General features: G+C 42.6%; 1 long non-coding RNA gene across 1 annotated transcript in view; it reads right to left on the bottom strand.

Moving 5' to 3' along the window:
- The window catches only part of LOC141373261 (uncharacterized), a 48,266-nt gene extending 26,666 nt beyond the window's left edge, over nucleotides 1-21,600 (bottom strand). The window contains exons 1-4 of the long non-coding RNA XR_012379032.1: nucleotides 16,021-21,600; nucleotides 13,193-13,318; nucleotides 12,785-12,897; nucleotides 10,900-11,097 (exon numbers count right to left, since the gene is read on the bottom strand). This is a non-coding gene — a long non-coding RNA (uncharacterized lncRNA). The remainder of the gene's footprint in view (nucleotides 1-10,899; nucleotides 11,098-12,784; nucleotides 12,898-13,192; nucleotides 13,319-16,020) is intronic.
- Between the last annotated feature and the right edge of the window lie 1,334 nt (nucleotides 21,601-22,934).

The following is a 22,934-nucleotide window of genomic DNA, read 5'->3' as shown; positions in this document are numbered from 1 at the left end:
CGTCCTAGTTTAGTCCCACATTAAGGTTTACCTAGATGGCTGCAGGTCTTCTAGTTGGGCTCTTTATCCCCACCTCCTGCTGCCTCCAAAGTTGCTGAACACAGCTTCCCAACTACCCTTCCCAAGGCACACGCCAACCCAATGCTCAGAAACCTTTGACAACCTGTCTCTGCCCTCCTCAAAAACATTTTAGCCTAGAATTCAGGCTCTGCACAATCTTCTCTTAGGTGACATTTCTAAAACTGTTTCCCTCAACCCCCCTCTTGGCAGCTGTGTTCTGGCCAAACTATTAGCCTCTGTTTCCCCATGGGTCTCTTCCTTCATCTCCATATGTCCAAATCCTGCCTTACCTTTAAGATGTATTCAAATGCTCCCTGGTGTCTTCAGCCAGAAGGGGTTTCCCTTCCTCTGAATTCCATAGCACTTTGTATGTGGTCTTCCATGCTTACCACAACCTGGTCTGTCTTGCAGTTATTTGTGAAGTTAAATTATCTTCTCTCAGCAAGAATGTAAGCTGTTCAGGGCAGATGTGTCTAATCCATCTTTGTATCTACTACAGGGCCTAGAAATGTTTTCACATATGCTAGGCACTAAATGATTATTTTGTGGATTTGTGGATGGATGGATGGATGGATAGATGGATGGACAAATAAGCCCTCTTGATCATGAAAAAGTTTCCACGGAGAGTCCTTTCTCTTTACTTTTCCAAAAGACATGTTAGTCCCAGGATCTAAACTCATTCGTGAAGTAAGGAATGACACTGGGACTCAATCTTCTTGACTTGACACATGCATTAGGTGGCCTGCAAATTTCAAGATGGGGCCTGGGGGGCAGAGAAGTGAAAGAGTTAATGCCTAAGTCCAAGACCTAAAGGAAATCCCTTTTTTCTGGTCAATATTCAAGCCACTTCCACACCGGGATGCTCAGGATAGTGTGAATTGTTCTCTGCCATTAGAGATTAGGAAACAGATGCCTCACAAGCTGAAATTATTTACCAATTACTAGCAGCACTGAGTTTATAATTCACAGCTGAAAGAGGAAAAAGAGGGAACTTTTATTGAGTACTAACTATTATAGACGTTAAGTCATCTATCCATAAAAGAGCCTTATGAAATAGATATTCTACAGATAGGAAAACTTAAAAAGGCGAAGGAAAACTTAAAACTACATATGGGAAAACTTAAAAAAGTGAAGTCACTAGCCCAAGATCACGTCACTAGAAGTGGTGAAGCCTAGATTTAAACTCTTCTCTGACAGCCAAATCCCTGTTCTTTTCACAAAGCAATAATGCTAACACTCTGTTAACCCTCAGTGCAGTATCACTCAAGTTAGAAAATCATATGCTTCCTTATCTTTATACCTGAATACTCCTTTGCTCTAGGTGGCCTCTTCATTTAAAACCTCAACCGAAGTAGTCAAAGTAATTAACCCTCATTGTGGTAACAAACCACTCTCAGGATCGCAGTGGCACAACACAATAAAGGCTATTTCTCACTCATATCATAGTTGAATACAGTTGGGCATTCTCCTCCAAGCAGTGACTCAGGGATCCAAACTTCTTCCAGCTTGAGACATCGTAACCTTAAATATATAACTTCCAATGTTACCTTGGAAAATGAAGAGAGTGGGGACAATTGCAAGAGGTGTTTTATGGCCAGGCTTGGAAGTCATACTTCATCCCACTGGCCAGAACCCAGTCTCAGAACCTCAATCTAAATGCAAGGGAGAATGGAAAATGTAGTCTTCCTGTGTGTCCAGGAAAAGGAAACAGGATGGGTAAACATGAGTTGATTTCTGATACACCCATTGTATCAGTCAGGGTTCTTGCAGGAAACGGATGGCACACTCAGCTGGGGTTTTGAATTTAATGAGGGTACTTATTTACAGAGGTGTGAATGGGGTTAAGGGAATCTGTATGGGATTTTGAAATATCCACTAGCTAGCTAGCAAAAACAGGTAGCTTATACCACCCCTAGTCCAAGGGCAAGGAGTGAAAACATGTTATTGGAGCTGGTGCCATGGAAGAAGAGCTTCCTGACAGAAGCTATAGTTGTGGAGGGATGCAACCAGGGCCAGAACTGCAATGCCTACGCAGGAAGGGGATGGAGGAAGACATGCCCTGACCCCTGGCTCCTTAGACCCTCACGTCTCCTGCCAGTGCCCTCCTATGGCCAAAGCCCCTTGGAAGCCAGGGAGCAAGAAAGCCTGGGTGATGAGGTCCCCAGTGGTCAGCCTCCCAGGGCACAGGGAACAGGGAACAGACAATCTTGAGGATAGGGATTCAAAAGAATAAACAGCTCCCTATGAATTCCTTCGGAACACCGCCCTTCCCTGGGAAGAATCACTCTCCCTTAGATCCTTCTCTCGAAGCCCTCTCCCCCAAATTCTGCCTATTCCCATTCACTCAGCTGGGCACCCTGCATCCTCTGCCCCACACACTCCCCTGCCCCTGCCGGATCTTCATAAATGGGATGGGGGAGAAAGGAGAATTCCAAGAACCCGTAGTTTTTTTTTCAATATGACATGAGAAGAGAGGACCAGGGCTGGGAGAACCCCTGTTCTGAGGGATCTTGACACTCCAGGCCCTGAATGGACTCGGCCCTTCACTCTGTTCTCTTCCTTTCCCTCCTGGACCACACCCTGTCCTCCACCTTCAGTAACCACCCTCCGGACCTGCATCAGACCCGGCTCCTCACTGATGGTGATTAACCACGCAGCTATGTGCACAGCAACTTGATGCTCTTGTCGGGCTTGGAGAAGCAGCTGTGGTAATGACGGTGGATTTCTGGAATGGAAACTAATGGTGCAGGTTCGCATCTAAAATGCTTTTGATACTCTTCATCATTAAAAAGCCATTAAAGGTAGAGCACATATATTACTGGACATCAAATCTACATTGATGTAGAAAGAAATTAGGCTGATAATTGTCCCTAAGGCCATTATCTCGAGTGAGTGAGGGCGAGGGCACGTGGTAGCCCGTGAGGTTTGAGAAGGCTTTCATTGACCCGGATCAGTTCAGTGTAGACAACATTGATTCAGCTTGTCTATGTGCCAGCCTGATGAGATGTCTATGTCTGTGACTGCCCTGATTTAAACTGTGACTTTCAAGGACTTGGACTCTGGTCTATAGGTTGAGCCCCAGGAAAAAAACTCGCAGGCCTTGAAAGACCACAAAAGTTTGAAGCAAAAACAATGAAAGAGACTGTGTGACTTAGTGACCCCAGCAAGAAAAGCAAAACACGATGTGTAAAATGATAACACAGAGACTGCAGAACCACCTAATAGAGTGCTTTGCATGTAATAGGTATTGAATCAGTATCGGTATCAGTTCAGTTATGAAATTAATAAATGACCCAAAGGGTTCTCTTTATAGGCTTTATATAAGGATAGGGATTAGGCCATTCTTATTGGCTTAGATCCTAACTACCTCCCCCGGACTACCACCGGAGATACTCATCCAGAAGACTTACCACAGGCCAAGCACATCTCACTTAACTCTGCACGTCTACATTCCTGATTATCTGGCAGGGGCCAGTAGATCCAGCTGCCACCCCCTTGTGTCAACACTGCACCCCCGGCCTGGCTCCTCATTATCACTACCCTTGTCACCCAGGGTGTTAGGGAATAACACCCCCGTCCTATTTCCAGATCCTCCGAGATGGTAAGGAGGATGAGGGAAGAGGGAGAGGGAGCTCTGAGACAGATGGGCCATTGACCTCTCCCGAGAAAACACTGAGGTTGGAAGACAGTGCAGAAGTAAAAAGTGACATAGAAAGAGAGCCCCATGGAGGGGACAGATTATTAAATACATGGCACATGGCTTATCAGCTCTTAGATCCTAGACTAGAATGTCTTCAGAACCATGCCAGACCCGGGTCACCGCCCAAAAAAAAAAAAAAAAAGGCAAAGAAATAGGTAAAAAGACTGTAACCAGTATGGGTTTGAGCTGGAACCAGTATGAGGTCTCTTAAAGCCCCTCAGTCTCAGAAGCCGAGACAAAGATATGACAGGAGCCCATGGAGCAGACGATGCTTGCAAGCCCAGAAGAGACCAGGATGGGGAGGTCATTCTTAAAGTGCAGGCCACCCTTGCATCCCTGGTGTCTGGGGCCTCCTTCAGAAGGTATCACTGGGTTGAATGTCCACCAGTAGAAGACTGGTTAAATAAATGCTACAAATTATTGTAATATCTGTCTATACTGATATGGAAAGATTACCAGTAGGAGGAGCATAAAATAAGAGTATAAAGGTAGTAGAATATGCTACCATTTGTGTAAAAAATGAGTGAAAATGACACATAACTTCATATATTTGCTTATATGTGCATATTTTCCCTAAAGGATATGTAAGAAACCAATAACACTGATGAATGTAGGAAAAGGAAGGGAGTGTCTGGAGGCCTGAGGTAGGAGTGATAATTCTCATTTCCTTACCTTTATGTTTGAATGTGACTATTATAAGCTTAAAGATGTAATACACACTCAATGCTGAACATCAGAGAAAACCCCAGCTGTAATCCTAAGTACCCTTGGAGGTAATTGCTGTTAAAATTTTGGTATAAATAGGCTTTCAGTTATATAGTTGTTTTTATAAAAATGGAATCACTGTGCTCATACTCACTTTTCTCACTGTATTATGAGCACTTTCCCATGTCAACCTTTTTCTTCTATAATTTTAAGAGGATGCATGAGATTATTTAATAGGGAGGTATTATAACTTATATAATAAATCGTCTATTTAAAAAACTGTTATAAACATTCTTATGTATTTTTTATAGAGCTCTGATTATGTTTTACTCTCCACCTTTTTTAGAAGAGTTCAATGGCTTAGTTTGACACAGCTAATCAACAGCAGAGCTGAGATCAGCACTCAAGAATGTGTCCGCCTCCAAAATTGGAGTTCTTTCTGCCCCTTGACACTGCCTGGATCTGCTTACTAAATAGCAGATTTTCATGATTTGGTTGTATGGAAATGTTATAGGTACCATACTGCTCCATCAGGAAGATGTTTGGACTGAACACGACAGCTTCCTAGGGTTAGGGAAAGTAGAATGAGAGGTTACCAGAGCTGTGTACAACTCTCTGCTCAGAGATGAAGAAATCACCTTCATCTTGGGGAAGCTATTTATGCTGAGCTGCCTGTTGTCGATTCAGCATAAGCACTACTCTTTCCTAAAATCTCTGCATTGCAGAAGAGAAGTCTGGAATTTTGGGGCATCTTTCTTCCTAGATGGTTCTGGGTTATATTCTGCTAATGAGAAGCACTTGTGAAAGATTGAAGGCAGGAGAGAAGTAATTTTTCTCTGGCGGCAACTGGGGGCAAATATATTAGCAGATGGCAGAACCAAGGGTTGCAGGGATTTCTGGGCAAGCTTCTGCAAATCACCTGCTTTGGTAGTACAAGCAGTTGGGAGTGCAGTGGCTTCTTTGAGATCCCAGCATATTTTGCTTTTATAGCCTCTAACAGTGGCCTCCCTGAGCCTTCTCGCCTCCAGCTTATCTAATGTTTGTGCAAGTCTCTAATTCCCTGTACTAAACCCCTCCTACCCGGCATACCAAGAGTAGCTTCTGTCCCCTGACCACCCATTAAGCAAGACTTCAGGTGAAAGATGTGGTCCTTCAGGAAGTCAGGAAGAATTTTTTTTGACAACCTCCCCTTCCCCCAGCCTCCCGCCAAAGACTTACAAAGCTATTGTACTTATGTGATTTCTTCATTTGCCACTGTTTTGGTCACTTTTTATAGATATGCTGTGTGTTTTTCAACAGACAGTAAAAGAGCAGCGACCATGTGTCAGGCATCTGGACAGTGCCAGGGATGAGAGATACACACATAGCTTAGTGGGATAGGTGGTCAGAACAGTCAACAACGCAAGTCAGTGAAGGAAGTCTCTTCTGTGCCCTATTGAAAGACTATAGTATCCAGATGTCATCTCTCTTTGGAAGCCTCCCTACCTTTACAAGCAGAATTAAGTGTATCCTCCGTGGTGCTTCCAAGGTAACTTGCATACACATACCTCTAGTATAGTTCTTAGATATAAAAACCAATTATAGCAATGTGCTCTTGTCCCCACCAGACTTATCTCCTTGAAATAAAAAAGTGTGATCTACTTATTAATCAACTTATCTAGTAGCTGCATATAGACTCACTTAATAAGTCTGCTGAGAAAATAAATGAAAGAATGACTCTTTGCTTCCCACAGCTCTCTTTTAGCAGCTAATTCAGGACTGTATGTTGTTTCATCCTAAAATGGGAGTGCTGTGCCCTGTATATATCCTGAAGTATAAATGGTGTGGAGCACATTAATTTCCTTAATGTTTGACCAATGAACCCTTGCTAGAATCATGAAGTGCCTCCTACCTCTCTTTTTTTAATATAAAATTATATTAATGAAATTATAATTATTTGAGAATCATGCAGGTAGAGTGTTAAGAATTGAAGGGAACAGATAAAAATTAAAATAGCTTATTACATAGCGATTATTATGTTAGAGCGAACTTGTTCTTTTGATTTCTGTTAAACTATTTAGCAACAAGGCTCTTTAAGGCTCAGTTGGTGGAGCATGTGACTCCTAATTTCAGGGTCATAAGTTCAAGCCTGAGATGTGGAGCCTACTTAATAAAAAAAAAAAAATTTGGTATTAACAATGGTGGCCTCAGCTGTTCTCAGTTTCTTCATCTGCAATAGGAGGGTGGAGGAGGAGTCGCATCCTCCTAAAGAGGAGAGAGGGGACTCCTCTATCTTTGCATTCCACACACCCAATATGTCACCAAATTCTGTTGGCTCCACCTTGAAAACACTCCCTCCAAATGACCATTTTTCTTTCACTACGACCACTTTGGCCTGAGCCGCAATCATCTCTCACTCGGAAGATAATAATAATGATAACAAGAACTCAAACGCAGAAGCAGCATTTGCTATGTGCTGTAACAGGTGTTTTAACTCATTTAATCCTCATACAACCCTATGTTCTAAGTGTTTCACATTTAATCCTTCCAAAACCCCCATGAGGTAGGTACAATTATTTTCCCCATTCTATAGATGAGGAAACTGAGACACAGAGATATTACATGGTCGGCCCAAGGTCATGCAGCCAGCAGGTGGCCTTGCTGGGATTTGAACTCAGCCAGTCTGACTCCAGAGACTCGTTCTTAGGACCTAAGCTCTATCATCCATGTAGAAGATTGCCCTATGTCCTAAGTGGTCTCCTTGCTTCTATCTCTATCACCACCCACAGGGAGCTACCTGAGGCAATTGCTTTTATTACGTAAATCAGATCATGTCATTCCACTGCTCAAAACCCTTCAAAAACTTTTCATTTCATTTAGGCTAAGTCCTTATGCTGGTCTGCAAGGTCCCGCACCATCCAGCCTTCCATGACCTCTTTCACCTCTTTTTCTGCCAGTCTCCTTTCCAGTCCCACTAGCTGCCCTGCTATTCTTTGAAGAGGCCAGGCATGCTCCTGCCTCAGAGGTTTTGCATTTGCTGTTCCTTCTGCAGAAATGCTCCTCCCTAGTCAGCCGCACTCTTCACTCTCTTACCTCCTTCAGCTCTTTGCTCAAATGAGGCCACCTCTAACCGCCCACTATTAAAAGGATAACCTTCCATCTCCCACCATAGCAATCTTCACACCCTTTCTCTATTTTGTCTTTGTCATACTTAACATTTGACATACTATAAGTTTCATGTACTTATTTATTATCTGTCTCCCTCCTTAATAATAAGCTCCAGGAGTGTGGAAATCTTTTTTTTCTGTCTTCTGCTCTATCTCTAAGGCTTAGCATGGTGTCTGGCACATAGTAGGTACTCAATAAATATTTGTTCAATGCAGGTTCCAAGGTCCTTCCAACTACTCCCATGCTCCTGGAAACATCACATTTAAATAAACCAGTGAGCATGACTTTGCTGCCCCCTGGGCACACACGCTGGCAGTGGGAATTGCCAACTATAACGTTTGTATGGGAAGACGGGGGATGAGGAAAGGGGAGCACAGGGAAGGTGGCGTGAGGTATGAGGAGGCATGAAGCACAGCCAGCTTCAACTAGAACTACTAAGATCTGCCTTATTAATACTTGGTCCTGCATTATTAATCATGCCTATTAATAATATATTTTAAGAATGAAAAAAAAGCCAGTTATTCCATTAAAGCTTATTACTTGTTGTTGGTAGCTGTTTCCCCAAAGATGCTTGGGGCCAGTTTTCCTGGGCGACGTGGCAGAGCCTAGATCCGTGAATTGGACCGGTGCTGGGCTCTACGAGACCTCTGCAGGGTAGGGCCAACTCCAGGGTATCCCGGCTTTCTTAAGAATGGTTTTGTGTTATGACTCAGAGGGAACTGTCTTAGGATACCTGTTGGAAGGGCTCCAAATGGGCTTGGAAGTCTTAGGCCCAGGAAACCATGAGGTTGGGGTAAGGGACTAAAGAAGTAAAAGAACTGGGGAAGAGCCAGCAGAAAAGAGCAGTCTTGGGGCAGAACAATCAATCAGCTGGGCAGACATCTTTTTAGGAGGGCTCTTGAGATATCCATTGGAAATGTAAAGTGTCTTGGTCCAAGAAGCATGAAGAATGATGGGCTTTGGAGGAAAAAGTACTCCTGGTCCCTGGACAACCTCTTTCTTCTTGGAAAGTCAGGAAAAAAATCAGATCATCAACATTCAGGGCTCAGAGATCCTTCTTCCCCAGGAAGGCCATGAGGCGAGCTGATAGGAGCATTCAGCTGCTTCTGTAGTCTGTCAGCACACGTGGGCAGATGCCCAAACAAGGGAAGCTTTGAAAGGCCTCCTCTACACCTCACTCTCTATTCCTTAATTTTCAGGTCTTTTCACCCCTTTCCTTGTTCTGCCACTTGCTAGGTATATGAGTTTGAACAAATTGCTTACACTGTATGAGCTCTAGCTTCCTCATCTAAATAAGGAAATAGATTAATACCTAGCTCATGGGATTGTTGTATGGATCAAATGGGGTGTGTGTAAAGCATACAGTAGGTACTCAATAAGTGAGTGATGCCTGCCGCTGCTGTTGATGCCAGGCATAGGAATAAGATAGAAGGCTGTTGGGCAGAAATGACCTGGGGTTTTCCTGGAGGCTGACAGCCCTAGGCCACTCTGAGTTAAGGCTAAGTACACTACAGGAGAAATGCTTGGTGGTGTCATCATCCGATTCCCCTCCTCGGTCCCTCCTCTACATGTATACACTCTGCACTGCCTTGCATTGACCCATCTCACGTTCTTTCCTCTCCACCCCATTTCCCTATGAGAGTAGCTGAAGATGCAGATGTTATGGCCCCTTTGAGCTCAGTCTAATTGCCAAGCTCATAAGCACTCAGCACCATGCTGGCAAATGAGGCAGTGGGGATGCATATTATTTAAGTTCTGGTTATATTAATAAGGAGACATGTCCAACTGATAAATAAGCCAACTCAAGAAGAAAAATAATTCAGGGAGGAGAACAGGGGGAAATGAAGAAAAGACTGAGGTAGAGAGGAGAGGAAGAATGGGACGGGTGCTTCGGTGGGAGCCTGCAAGGCCAGTGGAGGGGGCACAGGCTTTGTCGTCAGACCTGGCTTTGAATTCTGCCTCAGACATATCAGCTACGTGACCTTAAAAAGGTTGTTTAAACTCAGTTTCCTCATCTAGAAAAAAAGGGGACTAACGGTAATATATCTCTATTAAGTCACTGTGAGGATTACGTGTTGTAAAGAGCCCAGAACAGTTCCAGGAACGTGGTAGCTGATCAGCAAATGTTCTTCTCCTCTGTATGCTCTGAATTCCCACAGCCACACAGCCAAGCCCTGAAGAGGGACCCTGGCCCTAGCCCAGCCTCTCAACATCCTCGTCATCTTGGGGCAAAGAAAGGAGCTAGCATCTAGGGAGTTAGGCAGACAGGAAGGCCAGGAGGCAATGGTCAGGGTTATTTCTGACTCCAGCCAGAGCCAATGCAGCTCACGCGTGCAACCAAACTGCAGTGAGCGCTTACAGCACACCATGCCCCTGGGATACCAAGATGAATAAAAGTGGAATCTGCCCTAACGGAGCCAGAGATTGAGAGGAAGAGACAGACACATAACCATAAAATCTATGGAGGGAGTAGGGCTTTACTTATGACATGTATGTATCTTGATTTCAAAGAATCTGCTTTATTGTCCCCATCATCTAATTTGATTTGGGGTAGAAAAAAAAGTCCTCACAATTTCCTCAGAGGTCTGAGCAAAGTGCTTTGAGAGTGCAGAGAACAACGAGTTTTGCTTTGGAGCGTCAGAAGGGAGCATTTGAACAACAATGGTGAGAGCTAGTATTTATTAGTGTTTATTGAGCACTAACATGTCAAGCGCCAAGAGCTTTACACAAATTAATTCACTCAATCCTTGCAACAGCCTTATGAGGGAACTATTATTCATATTTTGCAAGGCTAAGGTCACAGTTTGAAAGCGTCAGTGTCAGGATTTGAAGCCAGAGGGTCTTATTCTGGGTTCCACATTCTTAATGTCAATGCCAAATTGCCTCTGTGAATCTTAAATAATAAATATTGTGGCCATTCTGTGATCAAGGCCAGGTTTTCCCCCCACTGGAACTACACCCAGACCAACAAAAATGGAATCACTCATTTATCCTTGCCATGTTCAACTAGTGCCTGCTCCATGTCAGGCCACGGGAAGACTCAGAACTGTGGGAACTGTAGGGGAGCAGCAACCCACAGTCCTTTCTCTATGCACAAGCTCTGTTCTGCTGTAATTTTCCTTGGCTCCAGAGCCTAGAGAGTGGGATATTAGGAGTTGGGACAGTCATCTGGCTTTTCCCACCTCTGTTCCTGGTGGGCAGGAATGGTGGAAGGTTTGGATTTTCCAAAGCAAGGGGTTTTCCTTCTCTATTTCAAGAGTGGAACAATTCTCCAAATGCAATCTTACCTGGAACAGATCAAGTGGCATTGCTGTTAGAGTGGGGATTTGTGGCCCCACTCACTCAACACTGTCTGTGCCCTCTCCCATCTTCTCATGTGGCTCCCAAAGCCTCTCCACGGGATGCTGTTTGAAACTCCCGTCCCAGATAGAAACTGGTAAAAAGCTTGATGGTGGCTCAACAGCAGAGTTGAGGGCTGGCAGAATCTGTGGCAGGCAAGCAAGGCCAGGAAGCAAGGGAGTTATCAGTAACTGCTAGCATTTGGAGGTTTAATGGGCATTGACATAACTCTCTGCCCTAATATGTACTCTCTGTTGCCCAGGAGGGAGGAGAGACATAGGTTCTGGAGTGGGATGAAGGAGAGGGGGTTCACAAAGCGTGGGCCAAGTGTGGGGCATGGGGGCATAGGAGATGTGAGTGGAGCAGATGGCAGACATTTGCTCCTGTGGTAAATACAAGACAGGCCAAGGTTGACTGGAGATAGAATTAAATCAGAGAAATTCAGAGTAAATGAAGCCCTCACCCTTGTTTTTATCCCAGATGACTGAGGACACCATCATTAAATTGTCCTCACTAAGACACCCTTTACAAGGGCAGGGGAAGAGCAGACTTTGTACCTTTTCCAGTTCTGTGTACTCCTCCCCAGAATGGGGGTCCAGCCCTACTTTATAGGTGATACCTCATGCTGCCCAGATATAATTTCATGCCATTCCCCATGGCAAAGTACAAAATATTGAGGCAATATGATAGGCTAGTGAAGAGACAGAGCCTGGGAGTCAGACCTGAATTTTAATCTTGGCTCTGGCACTTAGAATTTGTCTGACTTCAGAAATCATTCTTTCAGTTCCCTCCTTCACACAATGGGACCACCACCAGATTCTCCCTCATAGGATTCTTGTGAAGAATCAATGAGTCAGTACACATAAAGCACGTAAAACAGTACCTGGTATATAGTGATTATTCAATAAATGATAATTGGTTGGTTTTTTTATCATCTTCAGAGGTACTTAATTATAGCTCTGGATATCCTAAAAGGTGAAATAGCTACTAAGCCTCCTCCCATATCTAAAATAGCTAGGCTCAAAACCTCATTTGCCAGATTATGGCCAATTCAATATTGTATTGTTTGTTTGTGTTTATACAACAAAGACTTATCTCTTAGTCACATCACAGTCTAGTATAGGTTCATCAGCAGAGTGTGGGAGGTGGTTCTGCTCCATGAAGTAATTCAGAGGTCTAGGCTTATTCACCTAGGCTTCATCATTGCCCAGAAGTTTGGAGTTCTATTTGTTTGTTTGTTTGTTTAAGAGTGTGTGTGTGTGTGTGTGTGAGCACGAGCAGGAGGAGCAGAGGGAGAGGGAGAAGCAGCAGGCTCCCTGCTGAGCAGGGAGCCTGATGTGGGGAGACCCTGAAATCATGACCTGAGCCGATCCCAGGACCCAACAGATCATGACCTGTCCTCCAACATTGACTAAAGCAAAAACAAAAACCCCACAATGACTAATAACCTTATTTTCCCCTGATCTCCCTACCTCACCAGTGCGTTTGCATAAGCATTTTCACTTCCTTGAGAAGCTGCTCCCCTGAGAGCCATTTTAGCTTAGGAGCTCTGTATATCACAGGGCATGAGCTCACCTGTCAGTTGAGGTGCCTCAAAATGGAAGGCTGCTGAGAGAGGCTAGGAGAGGCCCTTTCCTGCCCAATTAGCTCTGGGGATTCTACCAAGCAACGACCTCAGGCTTTAACTCTGTCTTTTTTTAGAGGTGGGAAGGATAAGTGGACTCCAGGGGTTAAGAGGCAGAAACTTAATCAAAAAGAAAGTGAGTGTTGACAGCTCTGCTAGCTCCAACTTCTGTCTAATCGGAGCTCAGCACACCTTAATGGGTCACTCACCTTGCCCCAGATGTCCAGGCACATATCACAGCCTACACACCGGTCATTTGGCATGCCAGACAAAGCCAGGAATAAAATACCGTCTGCGTCTTCTATCTTCAGCTCTCCCCACCCTGAAGATGGAATGTGAAATTCAAATGCAAAGAGGCTTGGAACTTAGACAAGCCATCATCAAGTAAAATATACATGCAATATCAAGCTTCATATTAAAATAATGTATCTCTCTCTCTCTCTCTCTCTCTCTCTCTCTCTCTCTATATATATATATATATATATATATATATATATATAATCTCCTGCATTTAGGGGCTGGGTAATTGATAGCTTAAGTAGCCATCTATTATACCCTCGCATCTCTGTGTGAGCACAGCAGGCTGAGCGGGGAAGGGATACTCTGCTAGGACTCACCTCCCAGTGGATGCAGGCAAGCAGAGACAGGACAGTGAGTCCAGGCAGGTATCTCCAGAGCACAGGGGACGTTTACTGCCTTTCAACTCACAGAATCTTCACTTGTCTCACCTGCTTTTCTATTTCCTGTTATGGATATGGGTAGAGAGTGAATAGAAAGAATTATGGAATACTAGTTCTAAAATTATTGGGACAATGGAGGAGGGGAACAAGGTTAACTGAAGACCATGGCTGACCATAAATTTACCTTATAGTGAGTCTGGATGATCAAACCTCAAGTGATCAAATACTCTAAGGATAAATGGAGCCTGGCTCACATAGTCTGGCTTTTCACTGCAGAGGGGCAAGACTGTATAGAGGCTTGAAGAACAGACTTACCAGTCAGACAGCCCTGGATTCAAGTCTTGATTCTACTCAACCACCTATTAGCTATTTGCCTTGCAACTAATTTATTTCAGAACTTGCCAAGCACAGATGGCTTACAGGTGCTCCACAAAATACTGTTGGTTGTGAACTTTATTTTTATGATAAAGTATTTAAAGCAATTTTAAGCAATTTTTGTAACTATTCAACATTTTGTAACAGAAGTTACACTTGAACACTATTTGTATGGCACTTTGTGAGATTTCTTGACTATCATAATTGTTATTTTATTGCATTCTTTACAGCTAGTACCCATTGCTGGAGAGGAGTCTGAGCTGACTACATCACATGTACCTTTCCTGATCTTACGCTGAATTCTCTCAGCTACTCAAATTACCAATACAGATGTACTGAATTTTTTGCCTAGCCCCATATAGTTGTTCCAAAACCCTTAAATTTATTCCAGAATGCCAAAAAAATTAGAATTTTCTGTGTGCCATGATGTGAAAAAGTTTGGAAAGCACTGATTTAATCTCTGAATAAATTTTCTCATGTGAAAAGTAGAAATAATAACCATACATGTCTCAAAGGGCATTATGAAGATGAAATGAGTTAAAATATGTAAAGCACTTAGAATAGTGTCTGGAACATAGTAAATAAATAAATAGAGGCCAGTTATTATTTTTCCTTATCTGTAAAGATGGGGATAATAATGCCTACCTCACATGGCTGATGTGGATTACACATGCGAAATAAAGCATGTTAAGAGCTTAATACAATGTCTGGCATATAGTAGGAGGTCAGTAAATGTGAACCAGTATTTCATACCCCGTCTTCAGGGTGGGGAGAGCTGAAGGTGGAAGAAGTCCCTTAGCTAAAGGGGAAATCAGAGGGGGAGATGAACCATGAGAGACTATGGACTCTGAGAAACAAACTGAGGGTTCTAGAGGGGAGGGGGTGGGGGGATGGGTTAGCCTGGTGATGGGTATTAAAGAGGGCACATACTGCACGGAACACTGGGTGTTATATGCAAACAATGAATCATGGAACACTACATCAAAAAAACTAATGATGTGATGTACGGTGATTAACATAATAATTAAAAAAGGATAATTAGTTTAAATATACATAACTTTAAAAAATATATTTTATTTATTTGACAGAGAGAGATAGCACAAGCAGGGGGAGTGGCAAGTAGAGGGGTAGGGAGAAGCAGACTCCCCGTCGAACAGGGAGCCCGATGTGAGGTTCGATCCCAGGACCCCAGGATCATGACCTGAGCTGAAGGCAGAGGCTTAACCCACTGAGCCACCCAGGCGCCCCCTCTACATAACTTTTTATGTTAGATTGTAACTTTCCAGTGCAGTTCATATGTGTCCAACTTTCCAATTACACTGTAAATGAACTAACTATAGCAGCTGCCCAAAACATGACTGGAGATGGATTTTACAGAGCTGTTAAGCCTTTACAAAGCAATCTCATGTCTATCATCTTATTTAATTTCTTACAACAGCTACTATGGGCTCCCTCCATGCTAATGGTAAGAAAACCGAGGCCTAGACAGATTACATGGCTTGCCCAAGACTCAAGCAGCTTCGTTTCAGAGCTGCAAGTAGAAGCCACTCCAAGCAGAGTGTTCTTTCCACCAGATCGCATGACTATACCGAGGCGGCTGCATGCAGGTTTACAGGGGAGTGTAATTCATATTGTAGACACTGTAGATTATTAGTATATTTAGGAAGTAATTTTCTGACAGATGGCAGTAAGAGTTTTCTTATAAAAATAAGCATATTATAATAATTGCCTAAAGGAACACCTTTCCCCAGTTTGCACAAAGGCACCACATAGATTAGTGGAGGCCCTAACACACTACAACTGAAGTTTTCTTTGACGATTCAAGCAGTATTTTGGGATGTTTAGCCCCTTGGGGTTATCCATTTGAATCTAGAAGGTAGGATTACTTATAGCAAGGGTCAGTACATTTTCTGTAAAAGGCCAGACTGTAAATATTTTAGGCCTTTTGGGCTATAACAGTCCGTCTTTTTTTACAACTACTCAGCTTCGCTGTTGTAGCCTGAAGGCAGCCGCAGACCGTGTGTAAATGAAATGGGTGTGCCTGGGTTCCAATAAAACTCTACTCAACAACCAAAAAAAGGCAGTGGGCTATAGCGTGCCAATTACCGACTTAGGGAATTCTGGCTGTCTGAATTGTCAATAAGAATTTCTTGAAAGAACACTACCTCAGACTAAACCTGTTGATACTCAACAGATGTGAACCCAAAACTAGAAACTAGAGCTAAATGATTTCAAACCTCTTGGGCTTTAACTTAACCCATATCAGATGTTCTCATTCTTGGCAAGGAGAACCCCCAGTATGCAGGGATTAATTGTGAGGTATGTTTACAAACAATTTTGTGTCTACGGATATTACTTAAAAATAATGAAATAGATCAGAAGGGACTCACACTTGTTTCGATTTCTTGAGTGGGAAGGAAAAGTCAGATCTTGTCCAGAGAGGGATGTCATCCCAAGGCTTGCCCTCCAAATACCCTGACTCCTCAGTTCTCTTGGCCTTTGTCTCTTCCCTTAGTTTAGATAGGAAAAAAGGTGTGATTCCATGAAAGAAACTTTACCAGGAACAAAGGTGGGAAAGAAAACAAAAGAGGAGTCTTCAGACTTAAACAGAGGTTCACAAAGCCTGTTACCTTAAGTAAGAAATTAAGTTACTCAGTTATAACTGATGTCTAGGAAAAGACGTAGTCACCTAGCCTAGCAAACAGGCCTTGGTTTCTCTTGCTATCAGATCAAGCTGTCCAGGCTTCTAGTCCAGGCGGCTTCAGGTTGGCACCACTTATGACCTTACTGGAATTTCAGTCTCTACAGCATAACCACAAATCCATGACCTTTTTAGAAATTTAGGGCTTGAGTGGAACTTGTAGGTTATCTAACCCCGGTTAGATGCTTGAGGTTCCCTTGGGCATCCCGTTCTGCTTGGACATCCCTGCAAGAACAGGAAGCTGCCACCTAAATTAGCTTGTGTTATTCTCAACAACATAATTTATTAGGAAGTTCTTTCATGTGTTGGGTTAAGCTTACTCTCATCGCTGCTGCTTCTGCACACTGCAGGCACATAAAACAACCCTATTTACTTCCCACGGCAGGTGCACCAATACCTGAACTGGCTATCATGAACCAAGCACAGGATTCAAGGTGAAATTCAAGAGTTCAGTACCTTTCTTGTCAGACTTCTGTTTGCGAGGGGTAGGGTAAGGTAGGAAGGGAAGTCACAGCACACTAATGGCAATACTGAGTTTACAGGCAACTAAGTTCTCTAGGTCTTTAGTTACAGCTCCCGTGGCCTGAACTGAGGCACAACCGGCCTTTGGATCTAAGAATAAACTACACTTGTAAGCTGTGCAGATGTCAAACACTCTAGTATTTATTAACTAATACAGTGATTCTTAGCCCTGACAATATGCTAGATTTACCCTTTCAATTTTTAAGCAACTTTTAGGGATCCTGATTCTCTCAAATAGTATAATTTGCTATTATCTCAGCTTTTAGTCACTAAAAGAAATTGGACAACAAGGAATTAAGAATAGTGATGATAGCTCAATTTGTTGAACTTTATACCAGGAACTGAGCTGAGAGATTTTCATGTTAACTTATCTAATCCTCATAAAAGCCTTATGGAGTAGTTACTCTTATTATTTTCATTTAGTTGATAGGTAAAAGAAGGTATAGAAAGGTTAAGTTACTTGCTCAGGATCACAGTGCCAATAGGTAGAAGACCCAGGATTTGAACCCAAGCAGACTGACAAAAGGACTCAGATTTCTAACTACTACATCATATTGTTCCCATCAATGTCCTTTTTCGAAGGATTACTAAACTGTGTGAACAAGTCAGGATAGACCTCTATGGCAAACTAGCAGAGACTTGAGTTAATAAAACCTTCTGAATAAATACAGCTAGTTCTTAATACAACTGCTTATGCCATGCAGCCTCAGTTGTTCTATCTGCCCTACAGTAAAATGACTGATGCTGTGCTGAAATACCAGTATAGCAGTGTGCACAGACACAGTATTCCTTGGAGTGGTTAAAAGCCATACCGTCTACATTTGAATCTTGGCTCTACTGCCCTCTAACTTTATCATCATGGGCAATTTACTTAAGACTTCTGTGCTTCAGTTTCCAAGTCAATAAAGAAAAGGTAATGATAGTACCTACCTTATGATGATGGTGATTATGTCAACCCAGTAAAGTACTTAGAAAAACCCCAGGTACATAGAAAGTGCTAAGTGCTAACTGTTATGGTCATTCTTGTTACTGTAAAGCTGTATGAAAACAAGAAATAAGATTAGTCTGATATGTCTGGTTCTTGCATAGTTACCACTGTTACCTTTTTAATAATCTAGTCCAAAACCTCATTCATGACTTGTCAAATGTACCCATCTATATGTTGGTAATCTATCTTCTCATTTTTAGAAACAGAAATATCAGCTCATCTTCAATCCATTATCTCCTAGTTCACCATGTCTCCTTAAAGACTACCAAGGGCCCTGTTATCTCTCTCTACACTGAGGACCAGAGACTTGAAGCATACTCTGGTATCTTAATATTTGGGTATAATGGAGAAAAATAACAGGAACTCCCTAAGGTGACACCTCAGTTTGTGCCTCTTGAGTCACAGGCAGTCAAGATTGGTGGTCAAGGCAGTTGAAATGGAGCCAACTTTGGATCCTTAAGGCCAAGTCTGAGCGGGGCCCAGAGTATGAGCTATCACAGCACAGCTGTCCTTCAGCATACTAAGTTACTTCTGAGCCCAGGATAAGAGCCAAACAAGCAGGTATTTCCAAAGAATTGGGACATGTGTGGCAACTGAACCTGAAAGCATTATACGGCTGTTACCCATATTACCAATCCTTTCCAGAGATAAATCTTGAAGTTAGGAAAGAACCTTTTAGATCTAGAGATTGTAAACTAATGGACCATGGGCCAAAAGTAGCTACAGATGTGTTATTTGCTCCCCTTAGTGTTATATGTATTTTTTGAATTAGCTGTTAATATTTAAAAATTTGAAGATGGTACATAACAAATAAGATTTTGCTGGTCTTGAAAAACAAAGATCTGGCCATATTCTGTCCTTGGGACAATAATCAGCTGAAACTGAGTAGTAGCTATCTTCTTTAGACATGTGGAACCCAACCAGACAATAAACACTTTTAGAACCAAGCAATTCATTCCAAAAATGAAGAAAATGGAGCACTGAAAAACTATTTGACCTGTTCACATCTAATAGCAGAGTCAAAATCACAAGGCTAGGTGTTCTGAATTCCAGTTCAGTGATCTTCAGTGAGTACAGCTGACCCCTGAACAATGTGGGAGTTGGGGCAGTGCCCCCCCCCCGACCCCGCCATGCAGTTGAAAATCCATATATAACTTTTGACTCCCCCTGAATTTAACTACTAATAGCCTACTTGACCAGGGGCCTTACCAATAACATAAACAATGACTAACACATATTTTGCATGTTGTATGTATTATATACTGTATTCTTACAGTAAAGTAAGCTGGAGAAAAGATGCTATTAAGAAAATCATAATGAAGAGAAACTACGTTTACAGTACTATACTGTATTTATCAAAAAAAAAAAAAAAGCCCACATATAAGTGGACCTACACCGTTCAAGGGCCAACAGTACTGTTGCTCTTTCCCCTGGAGGATCTGAGATACATGTACATCACCTGCTTGTAGGCACTATGACAAAGAAATAAAACATAACTTTTGCCTTTGCTCCATTTGTTTTGTTGGGCCAGAAATTCTCAGGGGCTGCAATCCAGTAGGGAAGTTAAGATGAGTCAGAAACTCAAAGTCCCAGCATTCCTCAGGCTGCTGACCACACCCACAGTCTAAACTATCTGTGCTTTCTATACAAAGCACTGCACATTCCCAGCCTCCACAGACGCTCCCATATGCAGCTGGTTATGAACAAAGATATTGCTTTTTCCTTTGTTAATGGCCTTTTCTCTACCCACACAGGCAGTTAGGGAATAAGAGCTTCTGTGGGATACTGATGCTAGAGGAGAGGTCACAGAGAACACTTACAGATGACAGGAGGTCAGCAGAAGCTTGGAACTCTCTTCCTGGCTCTCTTCCCAAACACCAAATGATTATGGCCACGGTCTTCGATATATTGCTTTTTTAAAAAAGTGCAGGCTCTGTCCAGATGGACATAGTGTTACACAAAGGATGTCCTGGCCGTGCTCCGCTTCAGTGTAGTAACACTGATTTATGAAAAGATTTGAAATCTTTAGCTTAAATAGACACAAATATACAGTATCATAGTTTCATTATACCTCAGGTCCAGGAATATCTTACCTAAAACTGTCCAGGGGAATATTTAGTTCCTTTTATATTCCCTCCATATCTTGGAGATGTCAATGACAAAACTATAGCATTAGTAATTAGGATAGGAACTGCATAGGGAATGGAACAGTAACAAGAGAAACACATGAGATCATTCTCTGTAAAGGTAGTAGGAAACAAAATCAAGATTGTCTAATTTAAGGATAAGGAGAAAGCAGGTGGCGACTGAACTGGACTGGTGATGTCAAGGCTGAATAGCTGAGCAGGTACCCAGAGTCAGAAATTCTGCCTTGCATGAAGAACCAAAAATGAATCCACTGTCAAAGGCAAGGATCAAACACACATAATATCAAGGTTAGCTGAAGCCAAGAATTTACCAAGGCTTCCCTCTGCCCTGCCAAGGATCCTGGACTAGCTCCTCCGTGTTTCCATAAGGGAGAATGCTGCCAGGAACCAGTAAGAACAGAGGCAAACTCTCCTTTGTGCTTCCCTGGGGACACCGCACTTAAAAATTCCCTAGGGTCTGTATCTGGCATATATTTGGGTGTCATAACCAAGTCCCCAAATTTATCAATTCCCAAGCCACACATCAGTCCTATATAGGTCGATCAATCCTGGCTATTGCACAGCCTTCCTGGGAGCACAAATGAAGTACCAGGCAGTTGGCTCTGATCAAACTTATGGCTTAGTTGTCTGTTGCCCCTCAACTAAGAGAGATTTCTTACTGAGGCAGAGATTTTTCTAGTGCACCATTTAGACTAATACTTTTCCTGCTTTTTGAATATTCGGTAATTGTAATCCCTCAGAACTAAATACACCAATATTTCATGAGATTGTTTTTAAATGTGCTTTTTCTCTTTTAACACAACCCTCTCAGAAGCTCAGTTCATGTTCCTGATTTAAGAGGAAACTCAGGAGATAGGCTGGGCTCTATATAATAGGCAAAACTAAAGCTCGAGAGAGGGAAGCAACTGGTCTGTCCCTCACTTGGGACACCAAGAAACCCTGGATTAGGGCTGGAAGCCCTTTCACAGCAGACACAAAATGCCAGCTCAGTACCAACTCAGACTTCAGTGGTAGGACCAGGAGAACCTTGGTTAGACCTTTTATAACCCCTTAGTCATTAATACGCAGGATTTTGGTGCCTGCATTCAATCAGCCCAGGCTAGTAATTTGGTTCTAAGTAAGGCTCCTTCGGAAATGGGTCTTACAATAAGGAAAAAAACCCAAACCTTCCTAATCCAGCACTGGTCACTCAATTCAAAATCATGCAGTTTTTAAGTACCATGTCCTCATGGAGAAAGTACACCAGTGGGGAGGAAATGCCAGCCCTCCCCACAAGGCAGTTTGTAAAAGAGGAATCAACGTCATTTACATGATTTGCAAAAAAGTGGCTCAGAAAAGCTTTTCAGGAAGATGTGGTAAGCAGTATTCATTAGCCCTTCACACCTGCAGGTTTAATAATTTGGTTAGTTCTTCATCTTCCTTACTGCCTGAAGCTACTGGCTGCTTAGCTATTAAGGTTAGAGCCTAATCAGGCTGTCATAAGACTCTGTTCCACGTGGATGGAACTGGATGGTGTTATGCTGAGTGAAATAAGTCAATCAGAGAAAGACATGTATCATATGACCTCACTGATATGAGGAATTCTTAATCTCAGGAAACAAACTGAGTGTTGCTGGAGTGGTGGGGGGTGGGAGGGATGGGGTGGCTGGGTGATAGACACTGGGTAGGGTATGTGCTATGGTGAGCGCTGTGAATTGTGCAAGACTGTTGAATCACAGATCTGTACTTCTGAAACAAATAATGCAACATATGTTAAGAAAAAAGAAAAAGAAGAAGATAGCAGGAGGGGAAGAATGAAGGGGAATAAGTCGGAGGGGGAGACGAACCATGAGAGACGATGGACTCTGAAAAACAAACTGAGGGTTCTAGAGGGGAGGGAGGTGGGGGGATGGGTTAGCCTGGTGATGGGTATTAAAGAGGGCACATTCTGCGTGGAGCACTGGGTGTTATGCACAAACAATGAAACATGGACCACTACATCAAAAACTAATGATGTAATGTATGGTGATTAACATAACAATAAAAAATTTTAAAAAAAAAGACTCTGTTCCTTCCTCCCACACCTTGCTTTTTCATTTTAAGTCTCTGCCTCAGAGTTTCACTTCTGGTATGGTGGAGTTTAAGCACCTACTGAACAGATCTTCCAATGGAGAACAACTATAAACCTGACAAAATACAAAAAAACTACCCAAAGGCATTGGAGAATGAACAAAAAAAGCAGGCAAACTCTGGAGACAGGTTGAAAGTTAGAAGAAGGAAATGGCACAAGGTGAGTTCCCATTTTTATGGCTTTTAGCTGACTGAAAACTGCAGTTGAAGAATCAGAGGAAACCACAGAATCAGGGCAACCATAGCTGCTAGAAAGTGAGGGGGAAAATCTCAGAAGAAAAGAGAAACTCAAATTCTATATACAAACTCTATGCAAATCTCTGGTGGGCCCCTGAACCACAAAAGTGCGGGGCAAACTCCATCTAAAGATAAAAGAACTGAATTGAGATTTGAGCTGTGGCCCAAAACACAATCGACAGTTTGAGTCCAGTGAAGTTAAAATGCCAAAAAAATCAGGACTCTGTTCAGAGGAATATAACAGAATCCACAACACAAACATTTGCAAAATTCAGTTGCAAAACAATCTAAAATTACTCAGCGTTTAAAGAACCTGAAAAATATGACTCCTTCTCTGGAGAAAAGACCAACAGAGGAGACCAACTCTGAGATGACTGAGATATTAGATTTAGCAGAAAAGAATTTTAAAGTAGTTATAGCTATGTTCTCTAGAGAAAGTAAAATGCTTGTAATGAATAAAAACAGGAAATCTCAGCAGAGAAATTACCAGCAGAGGAAGATATACTATCATTAGTAACCCATGGTTACTGATGTTCTGATGACAAGTGAGATGGGAATAAGGAAGTAACTCATATTTAGGGGCACCTGTCTGGCTCAGTC

The sequence above is a fragment of the Callorhinus ursinus genome, unplaced genomic scaffold (assembly GCF_003265705.2).
Source record: "Callorhinus ursinus isolate GAN/ISIS: 27379988/994484 unplaced genomic scaffold, GSC_fseal_2.0 scaffold8, whole genome shotgun sequence".
Taxonomy (NCBI): Eukaryota; Metazoa; Chordata; class Mammalia; order Carnivora; family Otariidae; genus Callorhinus; species Callorhinus ursinus.
The sequence above is the reverse complement of the archived record's forward strand: the minus strand, read 5'-3'. Positions and strand labels throughout refer to the sequence as shown.